Source organism: Lepidochelys kempii, chromosome 2 (assembly GCF_965140285.1).
Source record: "Lepidochelys kempii isolate rLepKem1 chromosome 2, rLepKem1.hap1, whole genome shotgun sequence".
NCBI classification, from domain to species: Eukaryota; Metazoa; Chordata; order Testudines; family Cheloniidae; genus Lepidochelys; species Lepidochelys kempii.
The window spans coordinates 271,670,819-271,695,779 of NC_136381.1; the positions used below are offsets into that span (position 1 = coordinate 271,670,819).

The window sequence follows — 24,961 nt, forward strand, 5'->3', positions numbered from 1 at the left end:
CCCCGCCCCCCGCCATGGTCCGGCCTGTGGGGGCCCGCCCCGCCCCTCCCCCCGCCATGGTCCGGCCTGTGGGGGCCTGTCCTGCCCCGCCATGGCCCGCCCCGCCCCTCCCCCCGCCATGGCCCGGCCCGCCCCGCCCCTCCCCCCGCCATGGCCCGGCCTGTGGGGGCCTGTCCTGCCCCGCAATGGCCCGCCCCGCCCCGCCCCCCGCCATGGCCCGCCCCGCCCCTCCCCCGCCATGGCCCGGCCTGTGGGGGCCTGTCCTGCCCCGCAATGGCCCGCCCCGCCCCGCCCCGCCCCCCGCCATGGCCCGGCCTGTGGGGGCCTGTCCTGCCCCGCAATGGCCCGCCCCGCCCCTCCCCCCCGCCATGGCCCGGCCTGTGGGGGCCTGTCCTGCCCCGCCATGGCCCGCCCCGCCCCTCCCCCCGCCATGGCCCGGCCCGCCCCGCCCCTCCCCCCGCCATGGCCCGGCCTGTGGGGGCCTGTCCTGCCCGCAATGGCCCGCCCCGCCCCGCCCCCCGCCATGGCCCGGCCTGTGGGGGCCTGTCCTGCCCCGCAAAGGCCCGCCCCGCCCTCCCCCCGCCATGGCCCGGCCTGTGGGGGCCTGTCCTGCCCCGCCATGGCCCGCCCCGCCCCTCCCCCTGCCATGGCCCGGCCCGCCCCGCCCCTCCCCCCGCCATGGCCCGGCCCGCCCCGCCCCTCCCCCCGCCATGGCCCGGCCTGTGGGGGCCTGTCCTGCCCCGCCATGGCCCGGCCCGGCCCGCCCCTCCCCCCGCCATGGCCCAGCCTGTGGGGGCCTGTCCTGCCCCGCAATGGCCCGGCCCGGCCCGCCCCTCCCCCCGCCATGGCCCAGCCTGTGAGGGCCTGTCCTGCCCCACCATGGTCCGGCCTGTGGGGGCCCGGCCCGCCCCTCCCCCCGCCATGGCCCGGCCTGTGGGGGCCTGTCCTGCCCCGCAATGGCCCGCCCCGCCCCGCCCCGCCCCCCGCCATGGTCCGGCCTGTGGGGGCCCGCCCCGCCCCTCCCCCCGCCATGGTCCGGCCTGTGGGGGCCTGTCCTGCCCCGCCATGGCCCGCCCCGCCCCTCCGCCCGCCATGGCCCGGCCCGCCCCGCCCCTCCCCCCGCCATGGCCCGGCCTGTGGGGGCCTGTCCTGCCCCGCCATGGCCCGGCCCGCCCCTCCCCCCACCATGGTCCGGTCCGCCCCTCCCCCCGCCATGGCCCGGCCTGTGGGGGCCTGTCCTGCCCCGCCATGGTCCGGCCTGTGGGGGCCCGCCCCGCCCCTCCCCCCGCCATGGTCCGGCCTGTGGGGGCCCGCCCCGCCCCTCCCCCCGCCATGGCCCGGCCTGTGGGGGCCTGTCCTGCCCCGCCATGGTCCGGCCTGTGGGGGCCTGTCCTGCCCCGCCATGGCCCGCCCCGCCCCTCCCCCCGCCATGGCCCGGCCTGTGGGGGCCTGTCCTGCCCCGCCATGGCCCGGCCCGCCCCTCCCCCCGCCATGGCCCGGTCCGCCCCTCCCCCCGCCATGGCCCGGCCTGCTTGGAGAAGCCTGAGCTCCAGGCTCTGCCTCCAGGTGCCCGGGGAAGTTCACGGAGGGGCAGGGTGTTCCCAGCGCCTGTCACCTGCTCAGCGTGCGTGTGCCGCAGAGCCTTCCCCGAGAGCCGCTGGGCAATGGCTCTGGGCCACAGCGGGACAATCATTCTCTAACTGGGTCGCGTTAGGCTGGAAACTGGGTGACTGCAGCAGGCGTAGAAGGACCCCGCCAGCCAGCTCTGAGGCCAGAATCTCCTTCCTTAGAGGTGTTTAAGGTCAGGCTTGACAAAGCCCTGGCTGGGATGATTTAGTTGGGATTGGTCCTGCTTTGAGCAGGGGGTTGGACTAGATGGCCTCCTGAGGTCCCTTCCAACCCTGATATTCTGTGATTCTATGACTGGTCACCTCTCAACCTCAATAACCTGAATCAATTGAGCTCCTCTGGCCTTGCATTATCAGGCTTGTTTTCCAGCCCTGGGTCATTCCTGTGGCCCCCCATTTCCACTCTCCGGTTTTTCCACCTCCTTCTCGAAGTGTGGACACCAGAAGGGCCTGCAGTATTCTACTAGTGATCTGATCAGGATCATGTCCCTATTTCCACTTGATAGTCCTTTTTACACAGCCAAGGCGTCATGGAGTCCCTGGGCGCTGCTCTGGAACTGCTCCCAGTGAAGCCAGGCGGGACTCTGGGGAAGCCTCCTCTTCCCAGGGCAAGAAGCTTACACAACTCCGACCTTCCTGGGTCTGACCTCGGAGTATTCAGCATCCCCGTCCACACCATACACTTCCCACCCTGAGTCCGCACAAGCAGGGCTCCTGGGGAAGCCAGAGGGTCCTGCCCCCCAACTCCGCAGTCAGACGGGACTCTCAGCCAGCCAGTAAAATAGAATTTTTCTTAGATGACAGGAACACGGTCTAAACCAGAGCTTGTAGGTGCAGAGAACAGGACCCCTCAGTCAGGTCTGTCTTGGGGGGCAGGGAGGCCAGAGCCCCAGCTGAGCCTCCCCTCATTTCCCCAGCCAGCTCCAAACTGAAACTCTCCAGCCCCTCCTCTCACCTTTGTCTCGTTCCCAGGCCAGGAGGCCACCTGATCTCTCTTTTCTCCAACCCCTTCAGTTGGCACCTTGCAGAGGAGGGGCCCAGGCCATCAGGAGACAGGGTGTCGGCCATTCTCTGTGCAGACTCCATCACACTGGCCCCCTAGGGCTCTGCCCCAATCACACACCCTTATCCTGCCACTTAGATACTTAAGATCTGCATAGGGGAAACTGAGGCACCCACACAGTATTCAGAGAAAACATTAAAAACAGTCCCACTTCGTCACATCAGGATCACATTAGCCCTTTACACCACAGCCTGGCACCGAGAACTCATGTCTACAGTGACCCTGTGTGGGGCTGGTTGGGGGTCAGGGGCTGGGATTCGGGCGGGCTTAGGGCTGGAACTGGAATTGGGGGGCTGGTGGTGTGTCCCGGTGTGTTGTGGGTCTCGGTGCAGGGGGCTGGGATCTGGGGGTCTTGGGGTGGGGGGCTGGTGGTGGGTCGCTGTGTGGGGCACTTTGGGGGTTGGGGGCTGGGATTTGGGGGGCTGAGGGCTGGGATCTTGGGGCTGGAGGCTGGTGGTGGGGCTGGGATTTGGGGGGCTCGGTGGGAGGCTGGTGGGGGGGTCTGTGCATGGGGTGTGTTGCGGGTCTTGGTGCAGGGGGCTGGGATCTGGGGGTCTTAGGGCAGGGGTCTGGTGGTGGGTCCCAGTGTGTGGGGTGGATTGGAGGTCTTGGGGTGTGGGGCAGTTTGGGGGGGGTCGGGGCTGGGACTAGAGATGGGGAGCTGGGGGGTCAGTCTCAATGTGTTGGGGGTCTCAGGGTGGGGGGCTGGGATCTGGAGGTCTCGGGCAGGGGGCTGGTGAGGGTCTGTGTGTGGGGCGGGTTGGGGGTCTTGGGGTAGGGGGCTGGGATTTGGGGGGCTCGGGGCGGAGGGCTGGTGGGGGGTCTGTGTGTGGGATGGGTTGGGGGTCTTGGGGCAGGAATCTGGGGGGCTCAGGGTGGGGGGAGGGTGGCGGGTCCCAGTGTGTGGGCTGGGATCTGCGGGTCTTGGGGCAAGTGGGGATGGTGTGGGGTCTGTGTGTGAGGCGGGTTGGGGGTCTTGGGGCAGGGGGCTGGGATCTGGGGGGCGGGGGGCTGGTGGGGGGTCTGTGTGTGAGGCGGGTTGGGGGTCTTGGGGCAGGGGGCTGGGATTTGGGGGTCTTGGGGCGGGTGGGGTGTCTGTGTGTGGGGCAGGTTGGGTGTTTTGGGGCAGGGGTCTGGGATCTGGGGGGCTCGGGGCGGGTGGGGGGTCTGTGTGTGGGGCGGGTTGGAGGTCTTGGGGAGGGGGCTGGGATCTGGGGGGCTCGGGGCGGTCTGTGTGTGGGGCGGGTTGGGGGTCTTGGGGAGGGGGCTGGGATCTGGGGGGCTCGGGGCGGGTGGGGGATCTTGGGGCAGGTGGCTGGGATCTGGGGGGCTCAGGGTGGGTGGGGGGTCTGTGTGTGGGGCGGGTTGGGGGTCTTGGGGAGAGGGCTGGGATCTAGGGGCGGAGGGCTGGTGGGGGGTCTGTGTGTGGGATGGGTTGGGGGTCTTGGGGCAGGAATCTGGGGGGCTCAGGGTGGGGGGAGAGTGGCGGGTCCCAGTGTGTGGGCTGGGATCTGCGGGTCTTGGGGCAAGTGGGGATGGTGGGGGGTCTTGGGGCAGGGGGCTGGGATTTGGGGGTCTTGGGGCGGGTGGGGTATCTGTGTGTGGGGCAGGTTGGGTGTTTTGGGGCAGGGGTCTGGGATCTGGGGGGCTCGGGGCGGGTGGGGGGTCTGTGTGTGGGGCGGGTTGGGGGTCTTGGGGCGGGGGCTGGGATCTGGGGGGTCGGAGCGGGTGGGGGTCTTGGGGAGGGGGCTGGGACCTGGGGGGCTCGGGGCGGGTGAGGGGGCTGGGATCTGGGGGCGGGTGGGGGGGTCTGTGTGTGGGGCGGGTTGGGGGTTTTGGGGCGGGGGCTGGGACCTGGGGGGCTCGGGGCGGGTGAGGGGGCTGGGATCTGGGGGCGGGTGGGGGGGTCTGTGTGTGGGGCGGGTGGGGGGTTTTGGGGCGGGGGCTGGGATCTGGGGGGCTCGGGGCGGGTGGGGGTCTTGGGGAGGGGGCTGGGACCTGGGGGGCTCGGGGCGGGTGAGGGGGCTGGGATCTGGGGGCGGGTGGGGGGGTCTGTGTGTGGGGCGGGTGGGGGGTTTTGGGGAGGGGGCTGGGATCTGGGGGCGGGGGCTGGCATCTGGGGGGCTCGGGGCGGGTGGGGGTTTTGGGGCGGGGGCTGGGACCTGGGGGGCTCGGGGCGGGTGAGGGGGCTGGGATCTGGGGGCGGGGGCTGGGATCTGGGGGGCTCGGGGCGGGTGGGGGTCTTGGGGAGGGGGCTGGGACCTGAGGGGCTCGGGGCGGGTGAGGGGGCTGGGATCTGGGGGCGGGTGGGGGGGTCTGTGTGTGGGGCGGGTGGGGGGTTTTGGGGAGGGGGCTGGGATCTGGGGGCGGGGGCTGGGATCTGGGGGGCTCGGGGCGGGTGGGGGTCTTGGGGAGGGGGCTGGGACCTGGGGGGCTCGGGGCGGGTGAGGGGGCTGGGATCTGGGGGCGGGTGGGGCGGTCTGTGTGTGGGGCGGGTGGGGGGTTTTGGGGCGGGGGCTGGGACCTGGGGGGCTCGGGGCGGGTGAGGGGGCTGGGATCTGGGGGCGGGTGGGGGGGTCTGTGTGTGGGGCGGGTGGGGGGTTTTGGTGAGGGGGCTGGGATCTGGGGGCGGGGGCTGGGATCTGGGGGGCTCGGGGCGGGTGGGGGTCTTGGGGAGGGGGCTGGGACCTGGGGGGCTCGGGGCGGGTGAGGGGGCTGGGATCTGGGGGCGGGTGGGGCGGTCTGTGTGTGGGGCGGGTGGGGGGTTTTGGGGCGGGGGCTGGGACCTGGGGGGCTCGGGGCGGGTGAGGGGGCTGGGATCTGGGGGCGGGTGGGGGGGTCTGTGTGTGGGGCGGGTGGGGGGTTTTGGGGAGGGGGCTGGGATCTGGGGGCGGGGGCTGGGATCTGGGGGGCTCGGGGCGGGTGAGGGGGCTGGGATCTGGGGGCGGGTGGGGGGGTCTGTGTGTGGGGCGGGTGGGGGGTTTTGGTGAGGGGGCTGGGATCTGGGGGCGGGGGCTGGGACCTGGGGGGCTCGGGGCGGGTGAGGGGGCTGGGATCTGGGGGCGGGTGGGGGGGTCTGTGTGTGGGGCGGGTGGGGGGTTTTGGGGAGGGGGCTGGGATCTGGGGGGCTCGGGGCGGGTGAGGGGGCTGGGATCTGGGGGCGGGTGGGGGGGTCTGTGTGTGGGGCGGGTGGGGGGTTTTGGGGAGGGGGCTGGGATCTGGGGGGCTCGGGGCGGGTGAGGGGGCTGGGATCTGGGGGCGGGTGGGGGGGTCTGTGTGTGGGGCGGGTGGGGGGTTTTGGGGCGGGGGCTGGGATCTGGGGGGCTCGGGGCGGGTGGGGGTCTTGGGGAGGGGGCTGGGACCTGGGGGGCTCGGGGCGGGTGAGGGGGCTGGGATCTGGGGGCGGGTGGGGGGGTCTGTGTGTGGGGCGGGTGGGGGGTTTTGGTGAGGGGGCTGGGATCTGGGGGCGGGGGCTGGGACCTGGGGGGCTCGGGGCGGGTGAGGGGGCTGGGATCTGGGGGCGGGTGGGGGGGTCTGTGTGTGGGGCGGGTGGGGGGTTTTGGGGCGGGGGCTGGGACCTGGGGGGCTCGGGGCGGGTGAGGGGGCTGGGATCTGGGGGCGGGTGGGGGGGTCTGTGTGTGGGGCGGGTGGGGGGTTTTGGGGCGGGGGCTGGGATCTGGGGGGCTCGGGGCGGGTGGGGGTCTTGGGGAGGGGGCTGGGACCTGGGGGGCTCGGGGCGGGTGAGGGGGCTGGGATCTGGGGGCGGGGGCTGGGATCTGGGGGGCTCGGGGCGGGTGGGGGTTTTGGGGCGGGGGCTGGGACCTGGGGGTTTTGGGGCGGGTGAGGGGGCTGGGATCTGGGGGCGGGTGGGGGGGTCTGTGTGTGGGGCGGGTGGGGGGTTTTGGGGAGGGGGCTGGGACCTGGGGGCGGGGGCTGGGATCTGGGGGGCTCGGGGCGGGTGGGGGTCTTGGGGAGGGGGCTGGGACCTGGGGGGCTCGGGGCGGGTGAGGGGGCTGGGATCTGGGGGCGGGTGGGGGGGTCTGTGTGTGGGGCGGGTGGGGGGTTTTGGGGCGGGGGCTGGGATCTGGGGGGCTCGGGGCGGGTGGGGGTCTTGGGGCGGGGGCTGGGACCTGGGGGGCTCGGGGCGGGTGAGGGGGCTGGGATCTGGGGGCGGGTGGGGGGGTCTGTGTGTGGGGCGGGTGGGGGGTTTTGGGGCGGGGGCTGGGATCTGGGGGGCTCGGGGCGGGTGGGGGTCTTGGGGAGGGGGCTGGGACCTGGGGGGCTCGGGGCGGGTGAGGGGGCTGGGATCTGGGGGCGGGTGGGGGGTCTGTGTGTGGGGCGGGTGGGGGGTCTTGGGGAGGGGGCTGGGATCTGGGGGCGGGTGGGGGGGTCTGTGTGTGGGGCGGGTGGGGGGTTTTGGGGCGGGGGCTGGGATCTGGGGGGCTCGGGGCGGGTGGGGGTCTTGGGGCGGGGGCTGGGACCTGGGGGGCTCGGGGCGGGTGAGGGGGCTGGGATCTGGGGGCGGGGGCTGGGATCTGGGGGGCTCGGGGCGGGTGGGGGTCTTGGGGAGGGGGCTGGGACCTGGGGGGCTCGGGGCGGGTGAGGGGGCTGGGATCTGGGGGCGGGTGGGGGCCCGGGGTCTCTTCGCGCGGTCGGGCACGCGCATTCTCCTGACACGTGGAAAGTTTCGGCGCTCGGGACGCGCATCGCGCTCCTCCGCTGGCCCCGCCCCCTGCCTCGGGCGCGCGCTGGCCCCGCTCATCCCCGGGCGCGCGGAGGAGGAGCCGCCTCCGGTAGGTTGGGGCGGGAGCGAGCTCCGCGCGCGGGAAGCGCGGCCCCGATGCCCGCTCAGGAGCCCGCAGCCCGGGGGGGGGAATGACTGGGGGAGTGGAGCCGGGGGGCGCCGGCTGGCTGAGAGGGGGGGTGGGCAGGGAGCTGGGGGGGGATATGGGGCGGGAGGATGTGTGGGATGGCCTGGCTGAGCAGGGGGGTGGCCAGGGAGCTGGGGGGGATGGATGGGGTGGGGGGCATGGCCTGGCTGAGCAGGGGGAATGGCCAGGGAGCTGGGGGGGGATATGGGGCCGGGGGCATGGCCTGGCTGAGCAGGGGGAATGGCCAGGGAGCTGGGGGGGGATATGGGGCCGGGGGCATGGCCTGGCTGAGCAGGGGGAATGGCCAGGGTGCTGGGGGGGGATATGGGGCCGGGGGCATGGCCTGGCTGAGCAGGGGGAATGGCCAGGGAGCTGGGGGGGGATATGGGGCCGGGGGCATGGCCTGGCTGAGCGGGGGGATGGCCAGGGAGCTGGGGGGATATGGGGTGGGGGGCATGGCCTGGCTGAGCAGGGGGAATGGCCAGGGAGCTGGGGGGGGATATGGGGCCGGGGGCATGGCCTGGCTGAGCAGGGGGATGGCCAGGGTGCTGGGGGGGGATATGGGGCCGGGGGCATGGCCTGGCTGAGCAGGGGGATGGCCAGGGTGCTGGGGGGGGATATGGGGTGGGGGGCATGGCCTGGCTGAGCAGGGGGGTGGCCAGGGAGCTGGGGGGGGATATGGGGTGGGGGGCATGGCCTGGCTGAGCAGGGGGATGGCCAGGGTGCTGGGGGGGGATATGGGGCCGGGGGCATGGCCTGGCTGAGCAGGGGGATGGCCAGGGTGCTGGGGGGAGTGGCTGGGGGGGGACAGAAATCTGAAAGGGCGAGCGTGATGAACAGGGCCTGTGGGGAGTCGAGGGGGATACTGAGGGAATGGTGGGGGCAGGGGGTGTGCAGTGGGGCGGGGAGATTGGGAGGACGTGGGGCAGAGCAGTGCCTGGTTCCGGTCATGCTAATTCTCTGTGTTGTGGCAGCTCCCAGAAGGGGGCGTCGCTGTGCCATGAGCTGCAGCTGCTGGAAATGCCGCCCCGCAGGCCAGGGGGGCGCAGAGCCCAGTGGAGGCCGGGGGTGCCAGGCTGCAGAGCTTGCCGGGGCGGGGGCAGGTGTCAGGAAGGAAGCGAAGGGGAGGAGAATTGCCCGGGAATCCCTGCCAGGTCCCCTGCCTCGCTTTCCCCAGGCCTGCTGGAGTGCGGGCAGGGTAGCAGCTCACGCTGGATCCGCTTCGGATGGTGACGTGCCCTCAGGCTGGCGTCTGTCCTGTGTGGGCGCCGGTTTCCCTCTTGGAGTAACAGGGTCAGTGACTCTGAACCCCCCTGGCGTGAACAGCCCTGGGCTCGGCACCAGGGGGTGGGCTCTCCCGGGCTGGTGGTGTGGGCGTGGGGGTGGGCAGGTGCTATTCGCTGGTGCCCAGCTGGGAGGCGGCTCCCCGTGGGATGGGGCTCTTGCGTAACCTTAGAAGCATGTTCATTCCCTCCAGGAAGAGGAACAAACTCTCCCTCTTGCCCTGCAGCCTCTGTTGGAGAAGGATCCCATCAGTGATTTCCTCCTGGAGCGCCCCCGGGCCAGGGCCACACCGCAGCCCTCGTGGAAGGAGGTGAGTCTAGCCTAGTACCCTGGACGGGGAGAGCTTCTGGTGGCGGGGAATTCCCCAGGCAAGGGCCCTGACTGAGGGTGCAGAGGGGAGATCACCCCCCCAAAACTGGACCCTGCTTTGCATGGCCTGGGTTCCTGCGCAGCCGCCAGGGAGCATCCTGTGACTGCTCCGGCATCCTCTCCGTCCCCAGCTTATGCAGCTTCTCCTTCCTCAGTCGCTCTCTCGCCTCCAGCCCCCGCTCGCTGCTGCCCCCCCCCGACTTCCTCGGGCCTTGCCAGCTGTAAAGGAAACAAACTTGTCACTAACTCCCAAGAACTTTCTTCCTCCTCCCGCTGTTCCCACGTGCCCGGTCAGCCCGTAACCCCTGACCGCATCCCCTCCTGCCGTTCTGCGCCCGCCTAGCCCGCTTCCTCCCACTCTCTGGGCCTGGGCTGGGTCTCCTCCAGCTCTCTGCCTGCTCCCCTCCAAGCTGGCTTTGGCTCTCCTTGGCCCCCTTTTCCACGCTGTAAGTCTGCACTCCTTCCTCTTCCTGCCTGCCTGTTTCCATGCCTCCCTGGCTCTCCTGTCGCTGGCGGGGCCGCTCGCTCCCCCAGGCCTGTTGGTGTCGCTCAGGTTTGTCCTCTTGGAGGCCTCATCTGCCCCAGCGTTTCCACTGCCAGCGGTACACTGGGGCCTCTCAAATCTCTCTGGACCGGGCCTCTGCCTTTCTGCTCTGAGGTGTCCAGCCGCCTCTCTCCGGACCCCTCTCCGCTTCCTGGCATCTCCATGACAGCTCCTGTCTCCCCTGCCCATAGACTCGGTGTCAGCTTGGTCTCCCTTTCCCTGTGTCTGTGCCCTGACTGTCCCTTGCCTGATCGCTGTCACCTTCTCTCCAGCCACTCCCTGCTACACAGCGCTGTCTACTGCGGCTCCATTCTGCCGCCTCGAATTGTATCGTCCCCTCGCTGACTGAGCACCGCCCTAGGAGTTAAAAACAGAACTGCAACGATCCCTCTGCCTGCCTTGCCCGTCAGAGAGAGATGGCTTCAGTGGGTACCAGGTTTATTTGCCTTTAACCTGGCTCGAGAGGAAGCCGAGTCTGACGGCTACAGGCGTCTCTTCCCTTGTGTCAGAGAGTTCCTGAGGCTAGGGCCAGTTCCTAGAAAGTTGTCTCCTGCACTTGTGAGTCTTCTCCATTTGGGCGACAGTTGAATTGTTCTGTTAGAACTGAGCTGTGGTGTGAGCTTGGGGTTGGGGAGGGGAGGGGAGTCTTGTACCCACAGGATCGGGTCAACACCTCCCATTTCGCAACAGTCTGATGGACGAGCCCCTTCAGTGTGCTGGAGCCCCAGGGGTCTCAGCCTCCAGGGCAGGCCTCATTGCCTGCTAACTGAACCTCTGGGGTGCCAGCACCCAGCTGCACCCCAGGAGCTCTGCCCAGCGAGAGCAACCGAGCCAGACTCATGGCCGAGACTCACCCCCTTTGCAGGGACCACTGCACCTCAGTGTTTACAGTGACACTCAAACCAGTCGGGTTTATTAGTCACCCGGCATATGGCATCGGCCGTCCTTAGGTCAGCACAGAGACCTGAGGGCAAAGGCGAGTCCATGCAGGTCAGCCCTGCGCACCAGCCAAGCTGCCGGGAACCCCATTTTCAGGCTCTCCGTCTTTTCTTAGTCAGTTCCCAGATGAGATAGCTTAAGCCAACACTCACACCTCAGCCCTTTGTTCTTCAGCTGGGATCTCAACTCTGCAAAATCCTTGAGTAGCTGCAACTCCATTGTCTCGCTGACCCCCTTGGTGATCTGGGGTGGTTTCAACCAGTTCCTTAATGACTCTTCATTCCATCCAGCTGGTAATCTCTCCCCCTCCCCCCGCAGCTGTGCAAAGTGTAGGGGAAACCGAGGCGCGCACAGTTTTCACAAAAAAATTCCCACTTTGTCACAAGGGCTCTCGGAGCGAGGGCCAGCCCCATGGAGGCCTTTGCAAATCAGGACAGAGACCTTGAATTCGCCTCTGTTCCGTGGGGAGAAGACGCAGAGTGGAGCACTGTCACCGGAGCCAGCCCTACGCTGCTGAGCAGACAGGCTGCTGCGTTCTGCACCAGTGGGCGCTTTCTGAGGCTGTCCTGCTGCGACTTGAGGTGTGATGCACGTTCGGGTGCGAAGCAGTTCGGTTCACGTGGCATGCCTGACTCGTACCTACAAGTGCAAGGAGATGAATGTGGATCTACCCCTGGCCCAGCCAGAGGCTCCCCCTTTCCACCGGCACAGCTGAACCCTGCCGCCCCAGAAACATCAGCCTGCCTTGCGCCATTCACCTGCCCCTCACACCTGGCGACTCTCTGCCAGGCCCGCTCTAGCACACGCCACAGAGGTGGGTTGGCTGCTGGAATCGGGGGGTGGCCGCTCCCTTACCAGCCGTGGTGAGGTTCTCTGGGCAAATGGGTCTCTTCTGGCCTTCGAATGTGAGTGATGGTCGTTTGGGTCAAAGAACCTCTGGAGCAGGGCCAGAACAGGGATTTGAAGCCTATTTCAGCACGCAGCCCTAACAAGTGGCTTTCAGAGAACCTCTATAATCAGTCTCAGCAATCAAGCCTGGAAGCTGGGAATGCCTGGATCACCCTGAACTGGTGCTCCAGACATGACATTCTCTGTGTCCTTACACCTCCCCTGAGCCAGCCGGTCCCCTGCCTTGGGGCAGGGCCGGCGCCAGTGTCCCCTAGAGGGGAAAAGCCCCGTGTCCCCATTCCCTGCCCCCCGAGCCAGCTGTTCTCCATGCCCTGGGGCCGGATTGGAGCCAGAGTCCCCTTGGGAGTCTCGATCCCGTGTCTAATGCCCGGACTCACCCTGGCTCTGCGAGTCTTCTCCCAGCATGCTTTGGGGAGCGATCGTGCCATACAGTTGTGACCGGAGCCACTTTGTTCCGGTCGGCGTTCCTGCGCTCGGCACTCGCGCCCGAGGGCTGGGTTTGGTGTCACCTGGAGAGAAGCAGGGGCTGGGGGAGGCAGTGAAGTGGGGAGGGGTATCCCTGGGGCATTGGGCACTGCTGTTAACCCCTTACTATCCTTTCTGTATTTCAGTGACTGGTGGAATGGTGCTGGGCAGATCCGTCCCTTCTCTGCACTGCACGTCCTGAACTCCAGCCGAGCTGGAAGTCTTTGTGCAGGTGAGTCTATCCAGACGCCGCACCCCGGCGGAGGTGGCTCCCTTGCTGGGCATAGGGAGCGCGCGGAGAGCTCCGGACGTTTGGCTTGACATAGGACGATGATGTTGGGTAGACCCTCCCGGGTACTGTAGCTGTTCTCTGCTTCAGAGACCTCCCAAGGCAGGCTGACAGCCATGGACGGGGGGACAGTTCTGGGCTGCAAGGTGTACCTCTGAGCCAGGTATCTCCTCAGCTCTGTCGCTGTCCCACCTTCCAGCCTCCTGTCTTCCAGCCTGGGGCTCCTCCGTCCAACTGTAGCGTTTCTCACTCCTGACTCACAGACCCTGCTCTTGCAGCCCAGGGCTCCCCTCCCCAGCTCTGTCCTGCACCCCCCTGGGCTTCCCGCCCCAGCTCTGTGCCGTGGTCCACGCTGGGTGAGGGCGGCGCCGCGTGGCTCCGTAATGCTGGGAGCGGTTGAGCGATGTTCGGGGCACTTGTCCAGCCCGATTCCTCTCTCTTGTTGCTGTGCCGGACGTGGCTTTCTGCTGCCTGCGGCGCGGGCCCCAGAGCCGGTGTCCTGCCGCAGCGTCTGTCTGCAGGGCCCAGGGTGTCACCGCTGGGTGGAAGAAGATGAGTGCGTTCTCCGCAGCCCGGCCTGCTGGGCTGAGGTGCTGGCCGTGTGGCGGGGGTATTGCCAGCTTTGTGTGGGGTGGCGGGGGGGCAGCAGTGCGGGGGGCGAAGGGGCGGGGGCTCCTGAAGCGCTGGCAGTGTGTGGGGAGTGGCAGGGGGATGGGGGTAGCAGTGGGGCCAGGGTCCCAGGGCGCTGGCAGTGCGGGGGGTGAAGGGGCAAGGGCTCCTGAAGCGCTGGCAGTGTGTGGGGAGTGGCAGGGGGATGGGGGTAGCAGTGGGGCCAGGGTCCCAGGGCGCTGGCAGTGCGGGGGGTGAAGGGGCGAGGGCTCCTGAAGCTGCATGGGGGTTGAGTGCTCTAGGCTTCTGGGGACTGGCGTTGGCCGTGTGGGGCTGGGGCTGCTCCAGGCTGGGATTTGCTCCTCCCGCAGCTCGGGCTCTCATTAGGATGGCTCCCGTGGCGTCAGGTCACTTCGTGTGGCAGCCAGGAAGGCCTGGCTGGAAGAGGGAAGGGCCTGGCCTTGGTGCTCCTACGGTACAGCCTGTCTGAGCCTCCCTCAGCTGCTGGGGGGGGTGGGGGGGTCTGTGCTGAGCACGGTCAGTGCGTCCCTGCCTGTTAGAGCAATTAGCCCCACTGCCCTCAGGGGGCCGGGCGCCCAGCCGCCTTTCAGGCTCTTCGGGGTCACTGGAGTGCTTCAAGCAGGCTGCCAAAGGCAGGGGGATTTCATTGCCCTAATGATCCTCCCTGGCTGGCACCTGTTAGTCTCCTCCCGGCACAGCCCTCTGGGTGACATCTCAGTCCGTTTCCTTCTGTTGCGGCTTCTGCCCGGGCAGGCGCCACGGGGAGGCAGGGTGGCAAACCCCCTGCTCCAGGGCGCGGTGCTTGGATGGCTCCCTTGGCTCCCAGCAGTCAGAGCGGCACCTGTCCCTGCTCTGTCCAGGCTGCAGCCCAATGGGGGTGGGTGCAGACGGACTCCACCCAGCTTCGCGCAGGTCCTTCGGCAGTGGAACTGCAGCCGGGGGTTTGCCAGGCTTGTCCTTGGGTCTGCGGCTGTCGCTGCTCTTGGTCCCTGAGCCGGGCAGATGGGCGCTGGTCCGGGTGTGTCTGCGTGCGCTGGGGAGCAGACAGTGCTCCTGGGGGCTGGTGGGTCCCACCTGTCAGGGCCCTACCTAGCACTGTCCCCATGCCCAGCTGAGCTGCCTTGTTCTGTAGGGGAGGGGTGCCCAGCTAGGCTGCTCCGCTCTGCCTCCTGCCCTCCCAGCCCTGCGTTAATAACCTTCCGAGTCCTTCCCTGCTGGCCTGGGGACCCCCTAGCCATGAGGGGTGGTGGCAGGAGGCCCCCCAGATGCAGGGAATAGCTAACAGTGCCTTTGCTGCAGCTACCTGAAGGGGTGGGGCGGCCTGGGGGTCTCTCCACAAGGAAACCCCTCTGGCTGGCATGGGCTGCAGGGGGACTCTCCTCCACTCCGGGGGCTTGCAGGGTCTTGCTGGGTTCACCAGGACAGTTTGGGCGGGGAGGATGTGAGTCTTGCGGTGACGATTCACAAGGGAAGGCGAAGGCATGAGTAGGAGCAGGGAGTCCTGGCCTGCTCTGCTGGCTGCCGTAGCGAGGGCGGGGTGGCTGGGGCAGCAGATCGGGCGTGGTGGCTGCAGGAGGGGCTGGAGCCCCAGGGAGCATGGGGGCTGCGGACACAGAGCTCTGCTCCGGGGCTGAGAGGGGACAGCCCTCTGGGAGACTCTGGAGAAACTCCCTGAGACTCTGTGCTCGGCTCTGGTCCCTGGATCCCAGAGCTCCTGGGAGCCGGCTAGGGGGGCATAGGGGCTCCGTCAGGGGGGCTGACTGAGCATGGGATTGGCCTTGAGAGCTCTGGAGTCCCTGGCATTTGGGCGAGTGACCAGGAGACTTGACAAGAGGGGAGGAGGGGCCCCCAGCGCTGGGCCGGGCAGCCCTTCCCGCCGCGAGGAAAGCCCACCAGCCCACACCGCTACTGCCAGGGCCGGCTCCCCGGGCCCCGGTGCTCAGCGGCGTCAGCGCTAAGAGCTCCTCTGGGGGCGTCCAGCATGGCAAAGTCCCCTGGACGTGGAGCAAACGGCACCAGTTCAGCAGTGCCAGGCTGGAGCTGCGAGCGCCTTGTGCCCAGGAGCACTGGACTGATGGATGCAGAAAATACTGCAGCCTCCCTGCCCCCTCCATACCATCCTTGTGCCCCCTTCATTGGGAGGTATTTTGTGAGGTTCCTGAGCGGGTGTTTCAGGCTGGAAGGCTGCAGCGCTTTCTCTGCCCCCGAGCTGTTCACGTCTGTACGCAGCTCTCCACACTGGGGTGTCTGAGCCAACGCCATGCCTAGTGTCTGCGGTGGGCGGCTTGTCCTCCATCTCTCCCCCTCCCCAAGGGGACCAGCGGTTCTGGGGCCTGTGATCCTATAGTCTGACCTCAGCCCCAGGGCTGCCCTGCGTTGATTCCCGGCTGGACTAGAGTAGGGCTTTTAGGAAAGCAGCCAAGCCTGATTTAATGTTGCCGATGTGACGAAGCGGGACTGTTCTTAATGTTTCCTCTGAACAGTGTGGGGGTGCCTCAGTTTCCCCTATGCAGTTTTTAAGTATCTAGGTGGTGGGGTAAGGGTGTATGATTGTTGCAGAGCCCTCGAGGGCAGGTGTGTGCAGGGGTCTGGACACAGAGAATGGCCAACACCCTGTTTCCTGGCAGCTGGCGGCCTGGGCCCTTCCCCCTGCAAGGTGAGAGCTAAAGGGTTGGAGAACAAAGGAATCAGGTGACCTCCTGGTCCCGGAAAGGGACAAAGCCCAGAGGAGGAGGGGGGGCTGGAGGGAGTTTCAGTTTGGGGCTGGCTGGGGACATGGAGTGAAGGGCAGACGTGGTTGTCTGGCTCCCTGCCCCCCAAAATGGACCCGGCTGAGGGGTCCTGTTCTCTGCATCTACAAGCTCTGTGTTAGACCATGTTCCTGTCGTCTGATAAACCTTCTGTTTTACTGGCTGGCTGAGAGTCACATCTGACTGCAGAGTTGGGGGGCAGGACCCTCTGGCTTTCCCAGGACCCCGCCTGGGCGGACTCGCTGTGGGAAGCGCACGGAGGGGCAGAGGAGGCTGAAGGCTCCGAGGTCAGACCCAGGAAGGTGGAAGCCGGGTGAGCTGTGTGTCCTGCAGACAGGCTGCTCACAGAGAGGAGACTCTCCCAGAGTCCTGCCTGGCTTCGTAGGGAGCAGTTCCAGAGCATCGCCCGGGGACTCCGTGACAACTGGTGGCAGAGGTGGGATGTACTGCACCCTGTGGAGGCGCTTCCTGCACTAAGTGACTGGAGAGCAGTAAAACGAAGGGGGATTGACGAGGACCAGGCATGTTGAAGGCTCAGCGAGGAGCGGTTTCGGGGGGTGGTTAACCCCTGGGAGTGTTTCAGAGTAACAGCCGTGTTAGTCTGTATTTGCAAAAAGAAAAGGAGGACTTGTGGCACCTTAGAGACTAACCAATTTATTAGAGCATAAGCTTTCGTGACCAGTGAGAAGGACTGTGCGGTAATGGGGTCCCCCTGGGGACTGCGGTGAGCAGTCTCAGGGGCGGAGGATCCTGCGGCGTGGCCCTGGGAGAGAGAAGGACTTTTGCAGTAACAGGGTTCCCCGGGGGATTGCAGCGAGCGGTCCCAGGGGCGGAGGAGTCTGCAGCTCGACCCTGGCAAAGAGGAGGTGACCTCAAGAAGGGCTGGCACACTAGGGGTTCTCCCTGGAAACCGTGGGGAGCTGAGAGCACACAGGCCTTCACAACAACTTGGGAAGAGCGGAGTGATGGCCTGTCACCGTCTCCTGAAGAAGGACATTGTAACCCTGTGCAGAAAGAGAGGGTTGAGCGTTGGAAAGTTCACCAAAGCACAGTTAATCGTGCAGCTGGAGGAGGATGACCGCTCTAAGGAACAGACTCCTGACCCCAAATGGGACTATAGCAGGATCTGGGAGCAGCTGGAGTGGTAGCCAGGCATCCCCAAGACTCCTGTCCCCGACCAGACGGGGGTCTTCACGATCGGGTTCCTCATCGGGGGATCGGAGACGGATGGGATTGGAGCTGAGTGCGAGAGAGCAAGAGGACTGTGAGAGACAGCGAGAGAGAGCCCGAGAAAGAGCTGCAGAAGCAGCAGCAGCATGAAGTGGCAGTGGGGGAGTGGGGAGGGCTAGGGGACCTCCCAGGGGTGAGTGGGGATAGACCTCGGGGGGCCAGTTCTGCAGGGAACCTTGAGACTAAATTGCTGCCCCTGGTTAAGGGGGGGGGGGATGTGGATGCCCACCCCACTGCCTTTGAGCAGGCTGGAGATCTGAACCAGGGGGACCCTGCGGAACAGCCCTGGTGTCTAGCTCCCTTGCTGGGTCCCAAGGCCACAGACTCCGTCAGCGAGATAGGTGGGGAGGTGGACAGACTCCCACTCCTGACCCCAACCTATGTCTGTTTGGAGTCTCCTGCGCTCAGGCACCTCGGACCCCCAGTGGGAGCAGAAGGTGACGGTCAATGGGGAGACATTCCTGGGGTGGCGAGATCCTGGGACAGAGAGAACTGTTGTCAGGCCCCGGGTGGTGCAGCCTCAGATGCTGAGGGGCTGTGTGAGCTGGGTGAGGGTCCTCGCCCTGCCTATGGCCCAGATCCCTGTGCAGACCCAGGAGGGGTGGGGCTGGCTGATCGTTGGGGTTCTCCAGGACATCAGCTGTGAGACCCTGTTGTGGGGTGACTGTGTCTTTTTGGGACAGGATCCAGGCCCTGCTCCTGTAAGGCCCTGCTCCTGTAATGGCCAAGGGTTTGAATTTGAATCCGGTGGAGAGGGAAATGGTCAGTGAAAATGCAGATGACCTGGCTGGCATGGGGGAGGAGCTGCTAGGCTCAGGCTACCTGCCTGCCTGTAACCAGACCCCTGGGGTTGGGTGAGACAGAGAGATGCTCCCTGCCCCTTGCACACTGGGGAGGGGGCTCAGGGGGCTCACGCTGGCTCTGATGCAGTGAGGAAAGCAACGAGCTCGCTGACTACCCCCACTGGGACAGCAAGGGCAGCGCTGAGCACAGTGGGAACTGAGACCCCAGCTGAGGGGGGGAGACACAGGCAGGGCAGGGGATCTGTTGGGAGCGGCAAGGTGCTTGGTAAGGAAAGTCTGGATGAGCCTAGGCAGCCTTGTGAGCTGATGGCTGTGTCTAGTCAGCAGGGTGGGAAGGCGAGGAGAGTGGAAGATGAGTGTCCCTGGACCTTACCTGATAGCTGGGTGGAGAATTGGGACAGTGAAGGAAACGTGCCTTTGTCTGTCAGGGGTATTGACTTGGCTATGGAGGGAGCTACTCCCATCTCCAAGCAGTTGTCTGTGACCAGCCCTGTGTGCTGGGACCAGGGGAAAGAGATCCCAAGCTGTGTGTCCGGGAAAGGAGAAAGTGTGTCCGGCTCTTCTTTGTCTGTGGAGCAGACAGAAGGGGCCTTTCAGCCAGTGATGGTTGAGAATGGTGCAGTTGTCTCAGAGTTGGTTCTGGATTCAACTAAAGCCCAGGAAGGGAATGGTCCTAAGTTTGTGTCTACTCGGGAGAATGGCCCTGTAACTAGGTCGCATCCAGTTAGTGTCTATGTAAAATCCCAGAGCCCAGACAATTCTGGTGCTTGTATTTTGCCTGTGGCTAGTGTGTTGTTGGGAAAGGGTGTAGCAACTCTGTCTAATCAGAGTGAGATCCTAGTGTCACGGAGTGTGGGGGAGTCCGGGGCCTGCACCCCTCTTCCTGGGATCACTGTGACTCTCAGCCAGCCAGTAAAACAGAAGGTTTATTGGACAATAGGAACACAGTGTAAAACAGAGTTTGTGAGTACAACCAGGACCCCTCAGTCAAACACTTCTGGGGGAGCAGGGAGCTTAGACCCCAGCCCTGGGGTTCCCTGCGTTCCAGCACCGAGCACCAAACTGAAACCAAACCCCCCGCCCCCGCAGGCTCCCTCCTGCAGCCTTTGTCCAGATTCCCGGGCAGAGGTGTTACCTCCCCCTCTCCCTCCTGTCTCAGGTTACAGGCTCTCAGGTCTCCCATCAGCAGTGAAACTCCCCTACCACATTCCCAGGTCAACACTCCCCCTTCCCTGCTGCGTCACACCTAGCCAGGACACAAGGAGAGCAGGAAGGTGATCTGATTATGTTACCTACTGAGCGTGTGGAAACCTGTAGCAAGAAGGAAAAGATTCATGAACTTGTGTGTGGCAAAGGGAAGGAGAATGCTTCTGACCTTTTATCTAGGAAGTCTGTGAGTTTGCCTGAAAGGGGATTGTGGAGGAATCCGCCGGATGGCCAGAGGTGATTCTGGATGTAAGTGAGACCCAGCAAGAGTCTGTTGTTGCTCAGGAAAGTGTTCCTCTAGAGCAAGCCCTAGGTGAAGAGGGTAAGGGCAGAACTTCTGTGAGGGGTGAATTGTTACATAGAAAAGCCGGAGGGAAAGGAATCCTCATGGAGTCTTTGCAAGCAGTTTACTGCAACTGAAGGGTGTGAAAGTGTTTCAGTTCCTAACAGCCAGAAATTTTCTGTTGTGAATGGATCCACTGACTTTCCTGTTGGAAGATCCAGTGTGGAGAGCTTTGAGAAGGGCTCAGATGGAGTGAAAGCTGTTAAGAAAGTTAAACAGTCCTATAACCAAGTGGCTGTGTTTGGCCAACTTGTTGCGGAGAAAGGGATGTCTCCATGCTAGTTCTGTAAGTGAACAGTATGTGTCCCAGGTCAGGATGGGGGCTCTTAACCAAGAGAGCCTGAATTGCAGCCCTCCAGACTGGAGCGCTGGGAGAAGACCCGATTCCAGTTTGACCCCTAGGGGGTTTGGGGTGGCAAAAGTCATGGGCCGCATAAACCTTCCCACATGCAGCCTGCGAGTGCTATCGACCACCCCCGACCTAAGGGAAGGTGTGAAACTGGAAGGGCCTGGTGTAACTCCCACCAAGGAATAGGAGAGATGCTGGGGCATCCATGGGAACGTTGGTGGCTTCGAACTTCCCCAGGTCATCGGCTAAAGTGACCCCACTCAGTTCAGTCTCAAAGGGGGGAGAGATGTGACGAAGTGGGACTGTTCTTAATGTTTCCTCTGAATATTGTGGGGGTGCCTCAGTTTCTCCTAGGCAGTTCTTAAGTATCTAGGGGGCGGGATAAGGGCGTATGATGACTGCAGAGCCCTAGAGGTGCAGGGGTCTGGACACAGAGAATGTCAGACACCCTGTTTCCTGGCAATTGATGGCCTGGCCCTTCCCCCTACAAGGTGAGAGCTAAAGTGTTGGAAAACAAAGGAATCAGGTGACCTCCTGGCGGGGTGGGGAGGGAAGGGAAGGGACAAAGCCCAGAGGAGGAGGGAGAGCTGGAGGGAGTTTCAGTTTGGGGCTGGCTGGAGACATGGAGTGAAGTGCCGATGTGGTTGTCTGGCTCACTGCCCCCCAAAATGGACCCGGCTGAGGGGTCCTGTTCTCTGCATCTACAAGCTCTGTGTTAGACCATGTTCCTGTCGTCTAATAAACCTTCTGTTTTACTGGTCGGCTGAGAGTCCCGTCTGACTGCCGAGTTGGGGGGCAGGACCCTCTGGCTTCCCCAGGTCCCCGCCTGGGCGGACTCGCTGTGGGAAGCGCACGGAGGGGCAGAGGAGGCTGAATGCTCCGAGGTCAGACCCAGGAAGGTGGAAGCCGGGTGAGCTGTGTCCCCTGCAGACAGGCTGCTCCCCGAGAGGAGACTTCCCCAGAGTCCTGCCTGGCTTCTTAGGGAGCTGTTCCAGTGCATTGCCCAGGGACTCCGTGACAGCCAGCAATGGAGGCTCGGCTGCAGCCCTTGGTGAGCAGCTTCCTTCCCTCCCTGTTAGAAATGCTCGCCTTCTCTCCGACCTGGTTCTGGCCAACTTCGTCCAGTGACTGGAGCTTGGCTGGGTCTACTTGAGGGAAGAGCCCCCATCAAATCTTGGTTCCCCAGGTAGCCCCTTACAGCCTGGGATCACCCCCCAAACTTCTTGTTATGCTAAATCCATTATGCTCCTGCAGCCAATCCTGGGAAGGCCACAGGGTCGGACTGTGGGCTCGTGGGCAGCTGCCTGTGCGCCAGGACCTCCAGGGTCCTAGCTTCCTGCGATAGGCCCCCCCTCCTGTAAGTATGGGCGTGGTGGGGAGGCTGTTTATACCCTGTGCTCTCTGCGTAGGAGAGACGGCAGGTCAGAGGAGTGCGCCTGGCATGGGGAGCGGAAGGCGGGGAGCTCTAGGTTGGTCTGTGGGTACTGTGGGGTTCGCTCCAGGCTGGGACTGGCCCCTGAGCAAGGTCCGTCCCCTGCCCATGCGCTGGGCAGAGCCGAGCTGTGGACCCTTTCAGATAACCTGGAGGATAAGGATTGAGGCCTGGACCTGCTATTCTGGGGGGTACAAGTGCAGGAGTGGAGCTCCCCGTAGCCGGTGGCAGCTCACCAGCTGAGCTGCACGCTCTGTATTTGTCAGAGTTTCCCAGGGCCGGCGGCTTGGCACTTAGCCAGGCAACACGGCTGAGACCATCTGGCAGGTGACAGACGTGTGTAACTGGGGCTTGGCCCTTGTGCGCCCAGACAGGATGCAGTCTCCTCGCCAGCCATGGCCATGTGACTCATTGGTGCTGCTCTGGGGGAGCTTAGCTGTGCGCTGGACGGACACGGTGCTCTCTTGGTGGGTGGGAAGGCCCAGTGCTTTGTCAGTGTAGCATGGGAAAGGAATTGCAAAAGCCCAGGCTTGGAGACTCAGACCTTCCTGCGATTCCAGCTACCTGTGCAACTTACTGCTGCAGGATGTTGTATCAGATACAGAACCGGCCAGTGGGGGGACTCCTGTGACATCACGATGTTTCCTGCACAGCTCTCTTGGCAGGGGGGCAGGGGCCCCTCCCCAGCATGGCGTGTGCTGAGCTGCTGCCTTTCCCTTCGGCTGGCTGAGCGCACCAGGAGGACGGGGCTGTCTTCTCTCCACTGCCCGTGGGGCAGAGTGTCTGGGCAGTGGGACCTGCTCTGGCAAGGGCCCTGTCACAGGGGAGATGGAAGGCAGGGTGACCCAGTCTGGAGTCCTGCTCCGGCACCCTTTTGGCCAGTGAGCATTCTCCGAGGAGTTGCTGCTGCCTTTCCAGGCCTGGCACTTGGCGAGATTCCCCAGCGTCTCCACTTGGCTCCTGTGGAATCCCTGCGAGGCCGGATCCGGCCTCTCCTCCCGGTGCTGGGTGTGCTAGGGCCAGATCCCCAGCCCCCCTTTGGGGCCAGATCCGGCCTCTCCTCCCGCCTGCCGGTGCTGGGTGCGCTAGGGCCAGATCCCCAGCCCCCCTTTGGAGCCAGATCCCCAGCCCGTGTTTGGGGCCAGACCCGGCCTCTCCTCTCCCCTGCTGGTGCTGGGTGCTCTAGGGCCAGATCCCCAGCCCCCCTTTGGGGCCAGATCCGGCCTCTCTTCCCGCCTGCTGGTGCTGGGTGCTCTAGAGCCAGATCCCCAGCCCCCCTTTGGGGCCAGATCCGGCCTCTCCTCCCGCCTGCCGGTGCTGGGTGCTCTAGGGCCAGATCCCCAGCCCCCCTTTGGGGCCAGATCCCCAGCCCCCCTTTGGGGGTCAGACCCGGCCTCTCCTCCCGCCTGCCGGTGCTGGGTGCTCTAGGGCCAGATCCCCAGCCCCCCTTTGGAGCCAGATCCCCAGCCCGTGTTTGGGGCCAGACCCGGCCTCTCCTCTCCCCTGCTGGTGCTGGGTGCTTTAGGGCCAGATCCCCAGCCCCCCTTTGGAGCCAGATCCCCAGCCCCCCTTTGGGGTCAGACCCGGCCTCTCCTCCCGCCTGCCGGTGCTGGGTGCTTGGGCCGAATTCCCAGCCCCTCACACTTGCCGGGGTAGCTGAGCGCCTCCCATTCCGACCCGGGCGAAGTGGTTACATTCGCTCCTCTGCTGCCCCTTTTCCTCCTCTCTTCCACCCCTGCTCTGGAGCCAGTGCTGGACGTTGGGCTCCTTTGTGCTGCGAGCCAGGCTCCCTGCCCAGCCGCAGGCCGTCTGTGCCCAGCGGGAGCTTGCTGCAGCCGCGCGGGGCTCGGAGGAACAGTTACAGAGACCTGGCACTGGCAGCCTAGTTTGGGAAACGCGCCTGCTCCGGACTTGCTGAAACAGAGTCTTGCCGTGGCTCGAGCATAAAAGCCTCCAGCGTGAGTGAGGCAGGAGCCTGGCTTGGAGCCTGCTGGGCAGCGCTCTCTGGGACAGCTCTGGCACTGGGCTGGCCCGGCCGAGCTCGGCCCAGCCGACGGCCTGTGGGGTGGGATGGCAGCTCCCACTCCTGGCTGAGGGGCCCGGCTGCCCGGCTGTGTTGCCTGCTCCTCCTTCCAGGGCTCTCTCTCCTCGGCAGCCTCTGCATTAAGCAAGAAGCAGCTTGCTGAGAAGCGAAGCCATGAGGCTGGGTGCCCGGGATTCCTGCGCGAGAGGCCATGCGGTGGGGTGAGTGGGGTACAGGCACTCCCCTACCCTGGTGGGGCTCGGCACCTCTGCGGTTGTGGGGGAAGAGGAGGGCACCGTGAGCTGTGCTGGGACAGCTGCCCGTGCGGTTTGCTGCAGCTCTTGTGTACCAGCGAAGCCGGGGCTAGCCGAGGGCACTGCTTCGACTCCCTCGCGCCAGGGCCCCAGTCTCACATAGCAGAGGGGTGTGCTGGGGAGGGGGGGGATGTGGGGAGGGGTGCGCCAAGTCCGGGGGGAGGGGTGGTCACTGGGTGAGGTGGAAAGGGGTCGTGTAGCAGGGAGCTATTGCACGACCCCCCCGCCCTGCCTGGGGAAAGGAGGCTGGTTGGGGCCAGTTCCTCTGGTCAGAGCTGGCCACCGGTGAGGCCAGGGCCAGATGTGGTCCAGCTGGGCCCTGTGGCCAGGCACGTGGGAACTACAGCTCCTAGTTTGCAGTGCTCCATCTGGAACCAAGCGGCACGTGCTGGGGCGGCAGCCTCCATGAGCAGCAGGGGCCTCCCCTCTGGGCTGGCATGCTTTGGGGCTCAGCCACTGTCTGGCGGGGGGGATGGTGCCCACCAGCAGCGCAGAGCCCAGGGGTCTCGGAGCTGGTCTCTGGGGTCTCTGTGCTGGGGGCGGAGGGACTGCTGTGGGCTGGGGAGGTCCCGACTATGCTGCTCACTGGGTGGGTTTCTCTGGCTGACTTCTCGCCCTGTGGTGCCAGATAAGGGCTATTGGCTCCTGGTGTGGTCCTCCCCGGCCCTGGGGCGAGCGAGAGTGGACAGGGAGGTGGTGACAGGCTAGGCTAGTCCTGACAACAGGGTCATCAGAAACTCTCTGTCACCTGCCCCATGGGCTCTTGCAGCCTCCCTCCCGCAGGCCCTCAGGGGCTTTCTCGCTGCCAAAGGGCCAAATCGCCCAGCCCATCATAGCTAGTGGGTCCAGAGACAGGGCAGTGCCAGCCGCCCCCATTCACCCGCTAGCTGTCTGCCTGGCATGGACCTCTGCCAGCACCTTGGGAAGGCTGCTCCATGCCCAGGTGCTCTCCCTCTGTGCTTCAGGCCAGCCGTTCTGCAGGCCCCCTGAACCTCCCTGGCCCTGCCGGCTTTGCTCTCAGTCTGAGCGTCGTGTGGCGTGGGGGAGGCTCCATCCCCAGGAGCTAGTTGCTTTGTGGCGGGGCAGGGATGTTTGAATGGTGCTGCCGGAGTTGCGGTGTTTAGAGGGTCTCTCTGACACGGGACGGTCTGGGGAGGCTGCTGGGGCCCTTCCCAGGGGCTGGCAGGGGGTGCTGAGCAGGTGGGCTAATGCACCAGGCTTGTCCTGCCTGGAGACACCTCAGTTCTCACCATGGAGACGGGAGGGAAGACCGAGCTCCCTGGCCTGGCTGTGACTGGGCAGGAGGGGCTGGTTTGCAGGCAGGGGCCCTGCCGGGCCTGAGGCATGTGCAGAGCCTGGCATCCCAGGAGAAAGGAAGAGACCCAAAGGCTGGACGGGGCAGTGTGGGCTGGGAGGGGCAGGGCCCTCCATTCACTTGGTGGGGCACAGGAGACCCCTGAGTTTGGGAGCAGTGTGGGGTGCAGGGGTTGGAAGCCAGCCTGGCCGGGTACCAGAAGGGC

The 24,961-nt window shown here is 65.7% G+C and overlaps 1 protein-coding gene across 6 annotated transcripts in view; it reads left to right on the plus strand.

Moving 5' to 3' along the window:
* Positions 1 to 7,394: 7,394 nt before the first annotated feature.
* The window catches only part of SLC4A2 (solute carrier family 4 member 2), a 104,121-nt gene continuing 86,554 nt past the window's right edge, over positions 7,395 to 24,961 (plus strand). Inside the window, exons 1-3 of one of the 6 annotated variants that reach the window (XM_073334968.2) lie at positions 7,395 to 7,484; positions 9,073 to 9,156; positions 12,219 to 12,304. The gene's annotated coding sequence lies outside the window, so the exon portion shown is untranslated. Of the gene's footprint in view, positions 7,485 to 8,489; positions 8,856 to 9,039; positions 9,157 to 12,218; positions 12,305 to 19,020; positions 19,230 to 23,042; positions 23,063 to 23,096; positions 23,349 to 24,961 lie in introns of those variants that run through there. The other 5 variants (XM_073334970.2, XM_073334969.2, XM_073334973.2 and 2 more) reach the window with 5 other exon arrangements.